The following is a 19420-nucleotide window of genomic DNA, read 5'->3' as shown; positions in this document are numbered from 1 at the left end:
ACTAAGTCAGTTATGGCCCAGCTCCCAGAATAAATATTATAAAGACTTTAGAAATGGCATGCAGTTATTTTATGTTCTACTAAGTAAGAAAAAATGTCCTAGCTCAGTAGTCCAGTAGAAGACCCCCACATGAATCTGGGATGCCAGAGGGCTATGCCTTCAGGGTAGGCGAAACAATGAGACATCCAGGAAGTGTGCGTGTCTCATCTTTGGCAGTGGAGGGGGAATTGCTCTAAAGAACTTAAACCACAAGTGGTCAGGTCTTCTCGCCTTCTGGATTTGCACTGTCGACATAACCCCCAACACAGATTTAAAAAACCGAAAGCAAGAAACTCGCAAACAGAAAATTTTAAGAGGGCTTGGGTTGATACTGCCCTCCTACGTGGCTAGTGGAAGCAAACTTCTCTGGAAGAAGAACTTTAATAGCAGCCTACAGAAGTTTTAAGAAATTTTAAGATCTGTTCCAAATTCAAAGATGTTAAAGTATGCATCTTAGAATTGATGAAATATGGTAAATACAGTAGTGCTTCTCTCGTATGATTACTGTCAGGAATAATGATTGCATATACATGCATGCATTCTCACACACACACACACACACACACACACAAACCTGCATGTGTGCCTGTGTATATGTACCTTCTTAATTGTGTGGCTTTGAGTGAGTCTCTCAAGAGGATGACATCTGTGGCTCCGAAGATCCCCTTTACTTTCACTTTAATGATTCATCTTTGGATAATCCATATGTCTGTATTTATTCACAATGATTCACTTGTCAGGTTTCAGGCTCAAGTGAAGGCATCCTTGGTCGTACTTGCAATATCCCACAACAGTTTAATAGCTTATTTTTCTGAAGAGTTAGGAGAGGTCAAAGTTTCTACTAAATTCCTCTTTGTCACCTGCAGTTTCTGTTCTGATCACCTGATGTTGTTCATTATTTTCTTTAGCAGTGAAATATATTACTATGCCAACAGTCTCCTGCTCTGAAATTTAGCCCTGGACAATGAAGGCAAAGTAATCCCAGAAGAAGCCATTTTTCCATTCCTGGATTCTAACAAAGAAGATGGTAATCAACTTGCAACCTTTTGTTTTTATGCCACAGCAGGAAATTTCCTCAGGGATTAATTTATTAAAGACCACAAAAGGGGCATATTTACTTTTCTTATCCATAATTAATTCGGGAGGGACAAAAGGGCTTTTGGTGGGGAGAGAAGCATATTGAGGAAGACTGAGGAATCAGCAAGTCTGCAGAGGAACGGGGTGCCCAACCTTTCAACACACCAGTGCTTCCTTATGACACTATCCACCTTCCAATCCCGTTGCCCAGGTGGGTTGGCTGGACTAAGCAGCATGTGAAAAAGATGAAAGTTCTAGAAGGAAGTCACATTCAGAAGGGTTAATGTCAACATCTTTCAACCAATCACATGTGACAAAATATAGAAGAGAGGGACATGGGCAGGAGGGACACTAATGAGGAAGTTTAATCGTATAGAAATATGTGTTTATCCTTTATTTATTTATCCAGCAATAATTTATTAATAAAATGCATTCCAAGTGCTGCATATTCTGCTAGGCTCAGAGAAGAGGGATAAAGTTCCCTGCCTCTTGTGAGGCATCCTTTCTGTCAGGGTACTGCAACAACACACATTAGAAAAGGAAGGAAGACCTTTCTTCTCCAAATGAATGAGTATATTCTTCCTTTCTACCTTCCTTCCTTCATTTGTCAGTTCAATAAACATTTGAATGCATTCTGTGTGCAAGGTGTGGTGGGAAGCTGACTGCAGAGGAAATCTACAACCTAGTAGACCTGTACTTTTTTGTATTCAGGATGTTCTCCAAGGTCTCAACAAATCTCTGTCACTAATGCTAGTGGCATTAGTGGATGATGATTTTTTTTCAATATATTGCACATTAAAAAAACTATTTGATGTGAATCCAAATTAGCTATTAATTATCTATTTTAATATAATGACACTCATTTCAGCAAATTAATCTAAAAAATATCAGCTGATTCATTAGTACGTAATTGTTTTCTCATAAATAAGTTGAATACTAATTCTTTTTCAAGAAAAAGGAAAAGAAAAAGCCGAGTGCTCTGAATAAGTCCTGATAAAGATTGGCAAGGAAATTAAATATTAATTTAGATACTGCTTAGTAAAAATACAATTACACAAAGTACAACTTCACTTCATATTTCATCAGAAAGCTCGTTCATAAAGGATCGGGGAGACTGAGATTATGGAAGAAACACAAAAGTTAATACTTGAAAGCGTTAGGTTCGAGACTGTGAGCTCAGCTGTTATTTTTGCATCAAACATTCTGGCTACTTCTTCATTCAGACACAGGAGTTAAGTCCCTGCCTGGCCCACTGCTCAGGGTTGTTGGAAGAACCAAGAGAAGACAATATGCATGAAATGCATTGAGGCAGCTGCTAGGTTTAGGTTCTTTATTATTGAGCTTCTATGATGCTACAAAGTAGAAAAGGAAGAAGAGAGAAAGGCTTTTGCTCTGTCTCACATTCCCTGCTCTGATTTAGGACCACACTGAAAATAATCCACACCTGGATAAGAGGCCAGTGTCTGGATTTCCTCTGTGGTAGATCTTGAAGGTGGTTCTATCTTTGAGATTCCCTCTATTCAATTTTAAATACTCTTGGTTGGTCACACTATGTGATGAAAAGAGAAGGGACTTGATCCACCTGCCAGTGACCCAGAGCTCTTGCTTATCAGCTGTGGGGCCGTGGAAGGACTGCTTGGCTTTTCTGAGCACAGAATCTTCAGCGGGAAAACAACTACCTGGAATGGTGCCTGGAACAGAAGAGGTTCGCACACAAATTACGTTTCCAAATCCTCCAGGATTTTAAGGTGAGAAAAATGTAAGATACTTCTCTCTTGCAACTTCTTCAGGAAGGAAGAGGCTTGTTAGTAAAAGTAACCCTTAAGAAGGGTGTAACAGAGTGGAGAGACGTAGACAGAGTTAGGCTGTGACTGTGTCACCTGGGCTTAGCATCCTCAGCTCTCTGAAACAGGTAAACACGGACAATTAAAACCCCTGCATGCTCACTGAATTTGGGGCATGCTGCTATAGACATTTTTGGGAGCTTCCTCAATATCCACGTTTGTCTTCTTATTTACGAACTAACCCTAAATAAGTTCAGGGGGGCAATACGTCTACCTTAAAGTACTGAATTCTCCAGCGTCCTTTATAAGTTTGTGGCACAATTCTTAATGATGAGATATAAATGGAAGTCACTCCTTGGAGCTTTGCAGAAAACTTTTCAAATGCAGACAGACTCAGCAGGCATTCACCCTTTGCTCTTGATCTTGTCTTTCTTCTGGTCTGGAACATGGAGACAGTGGCGGAGACTGGGCAGTCACAACTCCAATGAAGCATGGAGCCAACACATCAGCCCTGGAATGCATCTTGTCGCAGGAGACAATTAAAATTGCTGCTTGACTAAATCACTGTAGTTGGACTTCCGTTGCAAAAAACTAAATGCATATTGTGAGTGATAGAAGGACTTTATGAAATAATAATGCTCTGCAGCATCTGATATATATGTATCGTACCCTTACTAAATGTTATATCTCCTTCCTTTATCTTGAAAAGATAGAAAACATACACAAAGATTCAAGATAGAAGACCTGTTCAGGAGTAAAAAGTAATCTGCACCAATCTTGGTTATAAATAGAGTAGTAACCAATTAGGGTGCAAAGCCATGAGATGAAGAGCAGAGTCCTTAACATCAGGGGAGAGGCAGGGGTACATACTGTGCCCCCAATTTTAAAAATGAGAAAGCTGAGACTTGTTAAGGCTAGTAACTTCCTTAGGTTAAGAAGGCCTGAAAAGAGTCATCACCAAAGATCTAAGTCTAGGGCTGTCTATGCTGATGCCTGTGTTACTTATACACTGTGTCCTTCAGCAGGGGTATAGGTGATGTCCCAGAAGAGAGATATTTTATAATTTGACTCTCATTGCATATTTTAGGTTTCTTTAAAACTTTCATTTTCCCAAGAAATATAGGGAATAAAAAGATAGAAAGCCTTTATATTCTTCACATGATATCTCTTCTGAGAATTTCCAGGCACACAGGGAAAAATGCTCACAGAGTCCAAAGGCTGAAGGGTTAGAGGCAATGTCTTCTAGGCCATGAGTTCTCATGGTTGTGCAGGAGGCCAAGGGCCTGAAGATGATGATGCTAAAATGGTTACCTAGGAAACTGCTAGTTTGGCCTCTAGAGATGGAGCACTGAGACCCCTGAGCTCAAAAACAGAGCTATCTCCTTTCACCAGCTGTTTCATTAACCTTGAGGAAGTAATTTCACCTCTCTGTGCCTCATTTTGCTCAAGTGTGAAATGGATGTAAAGTTCATGTAAAGAGTGAACAAATTAATCTCATTAAAATGCACAGTCTAGTGCCTAGCACATAGTAGGTACTCAATAAATCTTAGCATTTATCAGCATTATTTTTAGCTTTTACTTTTTGGTCTACCAGAAGGAGGAGAAACAGGTTTACTTTCAGGAAAACAGAACCATACTATAAATATGCAGGAGAAAATCAAAACTACGTGTCCACATATTCATGGAGAAAGAAAGCTGTTGAAAACTAAGCATCTCAGCTGTTTCTGAATTTTCTCATCAACATTTGTTTGCTCGTTTTGATTCCTTTTGTTTTCTGCTCACAGACAAGTAGTAGCAGGTGCCAAAGTTTAAGGACAAATATGGGAGAAAAATTTAAATGGGATTATAAATATCTATTCGTTAACTCTTTTTTTTTCCCCTTGCAAATTATGTGGGGCTGTAAGTAAGAAGAATGCAACTCAGGGGACCAAACATCTAATGCAGATGAGTTCTACAGTGGGCTTCTAGAAGCCTGGGCTGAGGCTGCCCAGCAGAGGCAGGGGAAAAGTCTCCCACTGGGCCCTGAAACATCAGATTATGGGTTTCAACAAACTAGCCTGGGCATAGGGTGATCGCTGGTCCCAATTTGCCAGGGACTTTTCGGTTTTTAGCACTGGAAGTGTCACATCTCTGGAAACCTCTCTGATGGAAAAACCAGGATGTGTGGTCATTCTAGTGAGAACTAGTTTCTGCAGCAGGTAAAATACCCAACCTAACTGACCATGCAAATCTGCAGCAGACATCCGACCTTCATCCCCACCCTTCACCTCATGACTCTGCTCACTTCTAAAGGAGCTAGCCACAATCACTCAGCCATCAAACCTACCCGGTCAGACAGAGAAAAAATGACATAACTGTTAGGTCATTAGATAAGTGGGGGCACCAGGCAGATAGGTGGAGGGAAGGGAGGATGGTCTGGAAGATGGCGCTAAGCCTGTCTTAAAGGGATCACATAAAGGGACTTCTGAACGAGTGCCAGCAAGAAACCAGTTAGAACCTGACAGCCACGACTGCCTGGCAGTAGAAAAGACTTAACCGGACACCAATTAATGTCCATTGTATTATAATGAACATTTTGATTTAGGCCCTCCCACCCTCAATGGGTTTTTCTGTGTACACCATGGGTAAGGACATGCTCAGTAGGGGCCAAACATGACTAAGCATTCCAGGGACAAGAGCCACCGATCAATCAAGAGACCACCTGTAAGGGTGTAAGCGGGGATGGACACGTTTCCTCCCGTGGCTCAGCCCGCCCCCCGTTCTTGGAGGTGTACTTTTCCTTTTCAAAATAAGCCTTTAAAATCTTTCACTACGCGATGCACAGTCTCCGGATTGTAAACTTATCTTTCAGATATAACAAAAACTGGGGTCTTTACCTTTTGGGGTAACAAAAAGACGGTGGCTGTTTCTCTTCTGTGGACCCTGACTTCCTTTTCATTGTCTGTTTGTTTGTTTGTGTGTTCATATGCAGATTGTATCTGCAGGGCTGTTTTTCCCTTTGCAAGCAGATCAGCTGAGCTGTACCAGTGGCAATGGTGACAACAGAACAGAGCATCCCCGGAACAGCGACTGAACGGGTGCAGTTACCCAGGGCGTCAGGCACAAAGTAGGGATAGTGCATTCAAATCAGCTGTCTCCACGGACCCAGTAAATAACCCGGGACTGCTCAGGACCTTGCTGTGTCCCAAGGTCAGCCTTGTGAACAGGGACAAGACAGGACAGGAAATGTCAGGAATTAGACAGAATCTTCACAGCTTTGACCTACTTTATGAAGAATTCTTGCCTTGTTTTAACTTTATCACAAGTACACACTGGTGTTTCTGCCATTATGTCTCTCAAAGTTCAGTTCCAAATAGATTTGTACTAGAAGATTCTCCTTTGTGTTACTCTGCTTAGTTTGGATGAATGCAATCCTGCAATATGGCTGTTAACTTAGCATTTTCTTATTTAATAAAATTGCATTGCTTCCCCCAATATCCACATTAAAAAAATGAGATAATGTAAAAATCTCATTCATTCTAGAAAATGCAAGCCTCCAATATACCAGATTGCATTTTTGGAGTACTTTTTGGAGCACTTAGAATGGGCCATGCATTTAGGTGTGTTCTCATTTAATCTTTTAATAACTTTGTGAGGTAGTATAGTCATGAAAGACTGAGGCTAGTGACAAGTTTGTGAATGGGGAATGTGGTTTTCAGTTTGGTCTGTGCTAAACACTAGGCAGACTGCCTTGGATGTGTTTTTTTGCCACAGCAAAAATATACCTCTTTATATTTATCTGTCAAATAGATCCTCCTGATTTCCCAGGATAAGTTTCAAGATTAGATAAGGGAAAAAACATGAAATTACTTTGTAAAATGCTATTTAGGTATAATCATACACTCCCCCGATACCCACACATATGCAAACACACACAGACACAGACACAGACACAGACACACTAACACACCTAGTAACTCTGAAAAATGTATTTAATATTTCTGACAACAGCTAACCAAGACATGATTCGGGAGTGGGGACTATGGCGTTAGCCTTTGTCAGAGTCCTGCCACTCCTTCTTCAAACCACACCAAAGAAATACAATGTTCATATAAAGCGCTGTGCCTCCCAGATGCCGCTTCCTCTGTGTCCATCCTCCGTCCCAGCTCTAAGCTGTGGCTTCACATCTATACATCTCAATTGTTCACTGTTTGCCTATCTATTGGAAATACAGACACAACTGAAATGCTCATGCTTAGAATACAGATTACATTCCAAGTATTTGTGAATGTTAAGTAGGATGTGTAATCTAACAAAGAGGAATGGATAAAATTATAATTTGTATCTTGATATCCTGTGGGATTTGGTTCTTAATCTTTCCAATTTCACACAGCCATTTTGTAGTGATTCCCTGTTTTTACAATGAGTAAACAGCTCATTTTATACTTGATAATGTCTCTTTTTTTCCTATATGATGAGGTTTTTGTATCTCAGAGCAAGCCAAAGGATGGCAATGTCTAGCAACTGGCATTTGAAGAAAGATTTCAATTCTCGATTTTAAAAGATTTGCATTTAAAATAAACTGAAATGCTATTTGATATAGACCCATACCAGTAAGTATTATATTCACGTCTGCTTCAAAAGAAGAAAAAATCTGCAACTTATTGACATTAAAAAACAAAAATAAATTGTTTTTTAAAATCTACTCGATTTCAAAAGGCAATCTGAAGTTCGCAGCCTCCCTTTAGAAATAAAAGTAGTGTGTTGCCAATGGCAAAACAAACCCAAATAGTGAAGGTTTAATGATGATGAGAACTCAGATCCCAGGAGGCCTGAAGGACCATGAGCTAGACATATATATTCTCTTATCTTTTTTGAGGCCTGAGATACACATCCTAAAACTACGAGGCTGTCCCTACTGCAGAAGCTTCCTAGTGTCTTTAGTGCAATGATTAAATAAAATAAGAAATTAGAATGAAACCACTCTCCAGACAGTCACTGGAAGGAAGCACGGTTATTCCTTCACAGGTGTTGACCAAATTAGGGAGGGGGGCTCAAAAAGCGCAGGGACACACAGGCTTTAACCATGGTTCTCACGGTTCCCTTGGCTCTAGCCCTCATGTTCTCCCAGCCCCAAGTCCCGATCATTTAGGGTCTTGTATGGAGGAATCACAGAGACTCATGCCTGAAAGGGAACTTAAAAGTCATCTAGTTCTACTTCCTTTCAGAGCTTCAATTCCTTCCATAGATTATGGGTCACACGTTCATCTGGATGGTAATGAAGAGCCATCCATGATTAGGAATTTATCACCTTCAGGGTAGCCTAGTTCTTCGGGTGGTCATCGCTCAAGCATTCTCCATCATGCAGAACTGCTGTCTTCTCGATTCCTCTTTTCCTCCCTACCTTCATGCTCTCTTCCCCTTTTTGTCTTACCCTTTGATCCTTACCCTTTTTGTCTCCTTCTTTCCTGCCTTCCTTCCCTCTGTTTCCTTTTCTTCCTTCCTTTATTTCTTTACAAAATTAATAACTATGCCAAGTGCTATGTGCTAAAATCTGTGAAGTCCATACTTATGGGCAGGATTAAGGTTAAGTTTCTGTTCTCAAATAGCTTAACTTTTGTAGTGAGAACAGAAAATATAATACTGGGGTGTGTATGTGTTGGCTCAGAGATGAAACAAGGTACTGCAGGGATACAGAAACAGGATATTCAATCCATTCTTCCATGAGACTATGTCTCCTGGTCTTTTAATAAATATGGGTTAATCAAACAGCGATGTGGGGAAATGCAGTGGAAATGTCTTATGGGGGAGGGGTTTCCAGGACCCATTCCTTCTTTGACAGTTCAACACGTGCCTTTAAAAAATGGTCTCTACAGCTTTGTGAGCAGTCTTGGTGAGATGGCAAGTCAGGATGACCAGATTCCACCAAGGCACAGCGAAGGACATGATATGAGAAAGGCCAAATGCAATAAATACTTCTGTAGGGATTTGGAATCTTAAAGAGAGTAACAAAGTTATAGAGAAATCCTTTAAAGTAGATATTTTTAACTAAAAAAATTATATTGAGACATAATTGACATATAACAGTATATAAGTTCAAAGTGTACGGTATGCTGATTTGATATTTATATATTGCAGTATGATTACCACCACCTAGTGTTAGCTAATACCTCTATCATATCAGACAATAATCATTTCCTTTTTGTGGTGAGCACACTTAAGATCTAGTCTCTTAGCAGTGTTGAAGTATATAATACAGAAAAATATGGGACACTTTACAAATTTGCATATTATCTTTGCCAGGGATCATGTGAACCTCTGAACCACTCCAATTTTAGAACATGTGCTGCTGAAGTGAACAGGTTTCCCGTCGTCCAGACTCACGGTACTGCTCTGGCTTTGTCTATGCTGTGAGCTACACAATACCTTCTGAATAAATTTCAGCTACGTTTAATATAGCAAGAGGTAATGTCAAATGCTGTTAGTCATATAATTAACTGAAACACGAAGGTTGTGCCTCACAGAAGGTATACACATGCAAAAACGTGGAGGCATGAAAGAACCTGAAAGTGTATCTGGAGGGTGAGGTTTGAGGAAAGAGGTGAGGGTGTAAGGGTAGAATTTATTGGGAAGCTAAGATGGAGAGATCAGAAGAGAAATACTGATTGAACATCTTATGTGACCTTCTCAAGAGCTGACAAGTCAAGACATCAAAGAATTTTATTCCTGACTCTCATCCTATCTTGATTTTTTTAGAAGAGGACAGGGATGCCCAAAGATCTTAAACCACTCATTCCAGTGTTTGGTTACTGGTGCTGGAGATGAGCATAAATGTGAACATCAAAAGATTAAATCCACACTATGATGATAGCCTTCTTTCTCTTTTGATGGAAGTTTAGAAAAAAATTTGGTCTCTCAAAATAGAAATTTCAAAAACGAATAAATAACATGAAGACAAAAAATATAAAAGTGACCATACACAATATTCAGTAAAAATAGTTCAGTGTCAGAAAATATATTGTTATAATTCACTGCATTAAAAAATGAGCATCTCAATAGATTCAGAAAAACAATGGACAACATTCAACATTTCTATCTGATTAGATCTAAAACACCTCTAGGAAAACTGAGTAGGGAGCTTCCTTTACTTTCTAATGGCTACACAAGTACTAATAACAAATAGAACACATCACACTCAAATATGAAAATATAGAACGTTTACTTTCAGATTAGAGACAATGCATAGTCCATCTGTGACTAACATGGTTCCGTGTGCAGTGAACAGTGAACAATGCATTCACAAAAGCAAAAGAAATGATAAATTTAAAGATTGAAAAGAAAGAATTAAAAGTATAATTAGATATGGATGATAGAAACATGCATGTAGGATATCAAAAAGAATCTCCAGAACAACTATTGAAACTAATTAGAAAAATGTTAACAAAATTCCCAGCTACACATTCAGTACAGGCATAACCCTGTCTTACGGCACTTTGCTTCACTGTGCTATACAGATATTATGTTGTCTACAAATTGGAAGTTTGTGGCCACCCTGCACAGAGTAATTCTACTGGCACCATTTTTTTCAACAGTGTTTGCTGACTTCCTGTCTCTGGGTCACATTTTGGTGATTTTCATAATATTAAAATGTTTTCATTATTATGATATTTGTCATGATGATCTACGCCCAGTGATCTTTGATGGTACTATTGTAATTGTTTGGGGGTGCCATGAACCACACCCATGTATATAAGACAGTGAACTTAATACATAAATACCGTGGTGCTCTGACTGCTCTACCAACCACATGTCCTCCCCTCACCTCTCTCCCTTCCCTTGGGCCTCCCTATTCCCAGAGACATAATAGTGTTAAAATTAGGCCAATCAAAAACCCTACAATCGCCTCTAAATGTTCAAGTGAAAGGAAGAGTTGCAAGTCTCTCACTTTAAATCAAAAGCTAGAAATGATTACATTTAGTAATGAAGGCATGTTGAAAGCCAAGACAGGCCAAAAGCTGGACTGCTTGTACTAAAGAGTTAGCTAAGTTGGAATGCAAAAAGAAAAAAAAAAGTTCTTGAAGGAAATTAAGAGTGCTACTCCAGTGAATGCACAAATGGGAAGAAAACAAAACAGCTTATTGTTGATAGGGAACAAGTTACAGTGGTCTGGATAGAAGATCAAACCAGCTACAACACTGCCTTAAGCCAAAGCCTAATCCAGAGCAAGGCCCTAACTCTCAATTCTATGAAAGCTGAGAGCAGTGAGGAAGCTGCAGAAGAAATTTTAAAGTTATCAGAACTTGGTTCATAAAGTTTAAGGAAAAACGCCATCCCCATAGCATAAAAATGCAAGGTGAAGTAGCAAGTGCCAATGTAGAAGCAAGCTGTCCAGAGGATCTAGGTAGGATGATTAATGAAGGTGGCTACACTAACCAACAGATTTTCAATATTTGCTCCATATTGAAAAGATGACATATAGGACTTTCATAGCTATAGAGGAAAAGTCAATCCTTTGCTTCAAATTCTCAAAGGACCAGCAGACTCTCTTGTTAGGAGATAATGCAGTTGGTGACTTGAAGTTGAAGCCAATGCTCATTCACATTTTCAAAAATCCTAGGGCCCTTAAGAATTATGCTAATTCTACACTCTGCCCATGCTCTATAAGTGGAACAACAAAGCCTTGATGACAGCACATCTGTTTACAACATGATGTACTGAATATTTTAAGCCTACTCTTGAGAGAGTAGTACTGCTCAGAAAAAAAGATTCCTTTCAAAATATGACTGCTTGTTGACAATGCACTTGGTCGTCTGAGAGCTCTGAAGGAGATGTACAAGGAGATCCATGTTGTTTTCACGTCTGCTAACATAACATCCATTCTGCAGATCTTGGATCAAGGAGTCACTTTGACTTTCAACTCTTTTATTACAGGAATACATTTCATAAGGCTATAGCTGCCATAGATAATGATTCCTCTGATGGATCTCGACAAGTCAAATAACCATCTGGAAATGATTCACCATTCTGGATACCATTAAAAACATTCATGATTCATGGGAAGAGGTCAAAATATCAACATTAACAGAAACTTGGAAGAAGTCGATTCTAACCCTCACAGATGACTTTGTGGGGTTCAAGACTTCCGTGGAGGAAGTAACTACAGATGTGGTGGAAATGGCAAGAGAACTAGAATTACAAGTGGAGCCTGAAGATGTGACTGAATTGCCACAGTTTCATGATAAAACTTTAAGAGATGAAGATTTGCTTAGAGATGAGCCAAGAAAGTTGTTTCTTGAGATGGAATCTACTCCTGGTGAAGATTAGTGAAAATAACAAGAGAGGATTTAGAACATTACATAAACTTAGCTGATGAAGCAGCAGCAGGATTTGAAAGGAGTGACCCCAATTTTGAAAGAAGTTCTACTGTGGGTAAAATACTATCAAACAGCATTGCATGCTACAGAGAAATCTTTCATCAAAGAAACAGTCAATCAATGTGGCAAATCCCATTGTTGTGCTATTTTTAGAAATTGCCACAGCCACCTCAACCATCAGCAACCATCACCCTGATCAGCTAGCAGCCATCAATACTGAGGCAGGACCCTCCACCAGCAAAACTATTATGACTCATTGAAGGTTCAGATGATGGTTAGTGTTTTTTAGCAATAAAGTTTTTTAATTAAGGTATGTACATTGCTTTATAGACATAATGCTATTGCATACTTAATAGACTACAATAAAGTGTAAATAAATTTATATGAGGTGGGAAACTAAAAAAATTATGTGACTCACTTGACAGCGATATACAGTTTGTTGTGGTAGTCTGGGACAGAATCTACGATACTGCTAAGCACGGCTGTATATGCAATCAAGTGTACTCCTCTGTACTAAGAACCAACCATAAAATGCAAAACACAATGAGACTATTTATATTAAAAGAAATACTCTAAAGTACCTAAGAATTAAAGTCAAAAAATAGACAATCACTTTAAGAAGATAAAAATAGCAGAAACTAACTACTATATATACAATAGATAAACAAGTTTCTACTGTATAGCAGAGGGAACCATATTTAATATCTTGTAGTAAGCAACGATGAAAAAGAATATGAAAAGGAATATATGTGTGTATACGTGTGACTGAAACACTGTGCTGCACATCAGAGACTGACACAATATTGTGAACTGACTATACTTCAATATCGTCACTATATTGAAGTATATACTTCAATATCTCCATTATAAAAAAAGATTAAAACACGTAGTTCTAATAAAAGAGCATAAAGAAGACCTAAGTAAACACTCTTACTATACATATGGATATAACTAACTGTGTGGAGAGGTCATCTCCCCAGTTTAATCTGTTAATTCAAGGCGACTTTATTCAAAATTCCAGTGGAGGTTTTGAAAGCTCCTAGAAAGTGTGTTTAATGTATCGAAAATACTAAGATTATACTGAAAAGCAAGAACAAAATTAGGGAACGGCCACATATGAAGTAACACAGTTTACTTCTGCTTCCCACCAAGATGGAGTAACAGGGATCGGACTTACTGTCCTGTCTGGAACAAGCGACCAAAGACAGAGAAAAATATCCTGTAAGAGTCTCCAGATCTTGGCCATCAGGCAGTGAGGACCAGGGTCTGCTGAGAAGTATCTCGAAATAATTTCCTCTCTTTAAGACGGGACTTACAGAAAGGATATTTACACTTCTGTTAGCAGCTGGCCTGTCTTGAAGTGATTCTTGGGCAGATATCGTGAGACCATAAGGAGTGTTGTCCTGGTTTGACAGAGCAGAAAGTAAGAAGGTCTTTGAGGACATGGCTGAGCCTTGGAACTACCCTACATTCGGACTAATGTGATAATGAGACAATAAAAGTTGCTGATTAAACTACTGCAGTGCTATTGAGGGTTGTTTTTTTTAATTTATGTGGCTAAAGACATCCAAAATGCCTGGGAATTCATTTAGTTTATGTCCATTTACCAGCTATTTAAACTGAGGTCCTTTTCTGGAAATTGCCTAAGTTTATACAGTTGGAAATAAGCCTAAAAACAAACAGGTTAGCTGGATATGGGGTAAAACTAGTAGAAATAGATCTTCCTCAGAAATGACTATCAAGTTCTGAACCTAGCCCTAATATTTTCATTGCTTCCATGTTTGGTCCACCATGCTGGGTAAGTTCAATAAGATGACCCAGTACGAAGGACTGGAAAGTGGACTCAAATGATCTGGGTTTGTATCTTGAGCCTTCCACTACTGGCTGCATGATTTCAGTAAGTCCTTGAACTTTTTTGAGGTTCAGTTTACTCTTCTGTTTCATGGAGGTAAGAGGATTTCTCTCTATGCCTTTGAGTTGTTGAGAGGCACAACTGCATTCCAGCTGGGATTGTCTGGGACACATCATATGCAAACTACAAAATGCTGTACACGCCATCAAGAGGCAACATTACCATGAAGTTTTTGCCCTTGAGAACTGCTGTAAATCATTTGAGCTCCCTAAGCCCAAATGTTCTTATAATAATTGGGGAATTTAGAGCAAATTAGATATTCTCTAGGTATTTTTTGGGGGGGGTCTGTTGATTTTTATAGTACATGTATATTTTATTCTCTAGTTTTCTACACAGAACATGTGTTATTTTTTGCAGTCATAAAGAAACTATAAGTATTATTGGAAATAATTCGCAGAGCTTTTCCCAGCACTGTTGATTTGTGCTCCCACTTCGGTGGCCCGGTGTGTTCAGGCTTGATAAGGAAATTGTTTCTCCAAAGGGCGCTTTCATTTATATGTTGCATGGATCTACGTGAAGGCAAGAGGTTACCATTTAACACAAGTCTGTTTAGACACAGTCTGGTTTTAGCAGCCTAGCATCCTCGAGCCAGGAAGAATTGAAAAGAAAAAAAAAAAGGTGAGAGATTCCTATGCTAGGGTGTATTTTATAACTACTACATATGTACAACAATTTATCTGTTAGAAGCAATTTTACATGTATTAACATCTCTTATATTTACCATTATTTTTTAATGTAGTTAAGACAGGCATTATTATGGTTGCTTTGTTCTTACTGTTGACTTTTTTTTTTTTTTAGGAAATAAGGTGTCAAAAAAAGCAATTATCCAAAATCACAAAGCTGTAAAAAGGTAAAGCATGATCTTCAGCTTGAGTTTGTTTCTTCTAAATGAAGTGAAACTGTTCACTCAAACTGTTAACGAGAAAGACAGTCAATAGTTACTGGTCCCCTGATATACTCGACATATATTACTTAACTTAAAATTGCATAATAAGACAATCAAGTAGGTTCTCCTTTGCATTTGATAAAAGAAATGAAACCTGAGAAACTGAGGAGATTCCCTCAAAATCAGACAATAAACGCTGGATTTGAACACAGTTCTATCTGGCAGCAAAGCATATACTTTTATATTCTTTGTCCTTGGTACCCAGATTAAGTGGCCCTACTGCCATCTTAATGTAGAATAATCAGTTCATCCGCCTTCTCCCTCTTCACTCCAGCGTGGCTCTCTGCTTTTCTGAATACCTTCTGCAATAACCATTCTGTTATTTTCAATTTTGTTCCCAGACAGATATCCCTGGACTGTAGTACAATAAGACAAAGGCCATTGAACATACTGGCTTGGCCTAGGTTGAAGATCATGTTCTGTTGCTATTGTCTGTGTGCAAAAATCACTTGAGAAATCAATTAACTGCTCTAAGCTGCAGCTGATAGTATAAAATGTGGATCAGCAAATCTTCCACTCGTACCAAGCCTCAGAGTGAAGACTAAAGTAGGTGACAGACATTTACCCCTGTAAACTGTCATTTTTATGAAAATAAATATTTAACTCACTTGCAGTAATATGTCATTTATAACAATTTGACTTACTATAATAATAATATAAATATCCCTATTCAGGGTACTGAGGTTGCTTGATTTACATACATGATCCTCTGTACAACAACACTGAGCAGTGAATGAAATATTCTCCACTTTGCATATGAGGAAACTGAGGCTCGAGCTGTGTAGATAATTCGTCCAAAATCATACACTTGTCAATACCATCTTTTCCATCTCTGCTATAAACTAATTTATATCAACCAATGGCACAGACTATCTCCACGGGGGAGAAAAAAAATGTGGCAACAAATGGTATTCATTCTGAGTAATTTCAGAGAAACATGTGATTTCATTATAATGCTGTGACACTATGCCAACATACTGCTGCTTTTTGATATGAGAGAGAGATAAATACCAACCAGTCTCTGAAGCCATGACTGGACAACTTGACCGAGCTGAGGAATTAGTTCCTTCCTGGGGGCGTCAACAAAGGATTTTCATTACTGCTGCTCAACATTTTCTATCCAGTATTCACTCATTATCTCAGGTGCAAGCCACAAATGTTTATGCTGTTTACTCATTAATTCATCTGCATAGGAAATCTGTCCTTTAGGAGGGTCTTTTAAAGGACAGACTATTAATTTTAATCATAGCATTAATATAATTTGGATTTTGTTTCTCTTCACATGTCACTCATTCATTCATTTATTGAATAAATATTTATTGAGCTTCAATTACATTTAACATACTTGATTCAAAGACTATGAATAAAGATATGGAAGAGTAAGGGGTGGTTTATAGACAAGGATTAGTGCCCCCTCTCCGCCTTTTTCCACCTCGTGTTCAGGAATTAAAAATCACCACATCTGAGACTTATGAGGAAATATATAAAGCCAATCAACCCAGCTTCTGAACACAGATTCTGAACCCTACCATTTTAGCTGTGAAATCAGTGGTTTGCGATCAGTGATGCACAACTCACTGGTCCACGAACCAGTGACAACAGAGCAGAAGCTCCTGGGCAGTGTATCACAATTACAAATTTCTCTTTCACATTCATACCAGAGGTTCCGAATTAGTCATTCTGGAGTGGGACCCAAAGAACTTTTTCATTATAGGTGATTCTGATGCATCATTTAAGGATCCACTGACTATATCAATACGTATTACTTTCCAGGGAAATGGTAAGTTTTGGACCCTCTCCAATAATGTATATGTACTTGTGTAAAATGCAAAGTTTACAGGTAATTTCAGAGGGCTCACAGAGTTCCTATAGTCTATTCATGCATCCTTTGCTAGCTGTAGACAAGACTAAGAACTCTTGATCTGGACACATTCCCTCATCTTGCAGCCTTTGGAAGACAGTCTAGGTGCAGGATGGACCAAAATAATGTCTGAGCAAGAAAGGAAAACTGAGGTCTGGAGGAGCTGAGCCTTGCCCCATGTAGCTCAGTAAATGCATATTGAGAGTTATTCTCTTTACATTCTCTCTTTATGAGGAAAGATTCATCAGATTATCAGAAAGTACTGACTGGAAACAATATAATGTCCATCAAAAAATGACTGTATAAAGAAGATGTGGTGTACAAACAATGGAATACAACTCAGACATAAAAAAGAATAGAATAATGCCATTTACAACAACATGGTGGGTGGACCTAGAGATTATCACATTAAGTGAAATAAGTCAGACAAAGACACATTTCACATATTACTTGTATGTGCAATCTTTAAAAAAATGATACAAATTCTATTTATAAACCAAAAATAGACTCACAGACATAGAAAACAAACCATGGTTACCAAAGGGGAAAGGGAGGGGGAGAGATAAATTAGCAGTTTGGGATTAACAGATACACATTACTATACAAAATAGGTAAACAACAGGGACCTACTGTATAGCACAGGGAACTATGTTCAATTTCCTGTAATAACATATAATAGAAAAGAATCTGAAAAGAAAAAAATACATAATGTATGTATGTGTATAACTGAATTGCTTTCCTGTATTTCTGAAACTAACATTATAAATCAACTACACTTCAAAAAAAATAAAATTTTTTTAAAAAGTACTGGCTGTGTTTGGTTGAGATCATCATGTTGAAGGAAGTATTTAAAAAAGATTCAGCAGGATTTAAGGAAGGGCAGACTGAAAACCTCCCGGGTTTGGGAGAGCATGGTTTATGAACACTCCTGTCTTGCTGTCCTGAGCTGGAGGATTTGAGGGTTCAGCTAGAAGAGGGGATGCAAATCTCAGTTAAGCACTGGTGAATGTTCAAGGTTGTGAAGTGTGCTCATAGGGAGCAATGGCTGTTGAGTTTGTGTGGGTTACACTGTCTTGGTTTTAGTTTTAGGTCAGAGAAATACAGAATGCAAGAAAAAGAGAACGTCCCTCGCAAAATGATTGAAGACCTGAAGTATGACGATTATGAGAATGAAAGGTTTTGGCAACTGAACCAATCAGCTGTCTATGCTCTGACATCCTAAGCTTCACAAGAGTGAGTTTAAATGCACTTCCCTCCCTGTAAATACATATGCATGCACACACACACACAGAAGTGTTATTAAAGACATGTTTCTATCATTACTAACAAATTCAGATAAAAATAAATCCTCAGAGAGAGTGAGTCTTTAAATCATCACACTAGGACAGTTAATATTATCGGTAGGTCCTTCCAAGGCATTCTAATTTAGGTTATACTTGACTTTAGTAGGTAGTTTTCAAACTCTTGCTGCGGAGACCTTAAAGCTTCAGATAAAGCATATTAGGAGCAGCAAGGGCTAAGGGCAAGGAGTGGCCAGGGACAGAGAAGGCGCCCTGCTCCCGCATAGCAGCTGTGCCTTATTTTGTTTGAAATACTGAGATTTTGCAGAGCTTTCTGTTTGAAAAGCAAAGCTCTGTTTTTTTTTTTTTCAAGCATGGAGGTCACTACTTGAAAGTAATATTTAATTTCCTAAAACATCCTTAATCAAGTAATGTTCAAAATGCTGTATGCAAATCTGATATAAATCATTCATTCATAACTATATGATATAAATCTTACAGTTTCTTGAGTAAACTTAATATCCCAGCCATGTCATCTGGGTGAGGTACCACGGTAATCTAGAGTCAAAGTTCAGAGATAAACAATCTTACAGGGGTGTGCCTTCAAAACCAGCCTCCATAGAGTTGTTTCTATCATGTCATGTTCCTCAAACCCATCCCGGAGGAAAAAATATCTCAGGGCACTTTCTAACTGTGAAGAAAGTGACCAATGGTTCTTAAGGTATGGCCTCTCTATAAGGAGAACCTAGTAATGGAAGTATTCGTCTGGGATCAGTTTCCAGTCACAGCTCTACCATCAACTAGTTCTTGTGATCTTGGGCAAGGCAGTTTAAACAGTGAGCTTCATTTTTTTCCGACCTGCATAATAAAGCTAACATCCTCATTTTGTAAGGTAACTGTGAGAATGAAATAAACTAGCACAGGTGACTGGCGCTCAATAATCATCTCGAGTCCCCTTCAGAACCTCATGGAGAAATGAAGAAGGTGGACAAGAGATCTCTAATACGACAACTTTACTTTGAGAACCGCATGTGGCCAGGTTGGATGGCAAGAGAAGAGACCAATACCATGGCTTTTGGAAGCTGTAGGGACGATCACGTGGTCAGATGAGTGACTTGCGCATTCTTTTTAGGTCTCAAGACCACGTAGTCCTGGGTTTGAGGACAAC

This window comes from Vicugna pacos, chromosome 10 (assembly GCF_048564905.1).
Source record: "Vicugna pacos chromosome 10, VicPac4, whole genome shotgun sequence".
NCBI classification, from domain to species: Eukaryota; Metazoa; Chordata; class Mammalia; order Artiodactyla; family Camelidae; genus Vicugna; species Vicugna pacos.
This window is presented reverse-complemented; position numbering follows the sequence as displayed.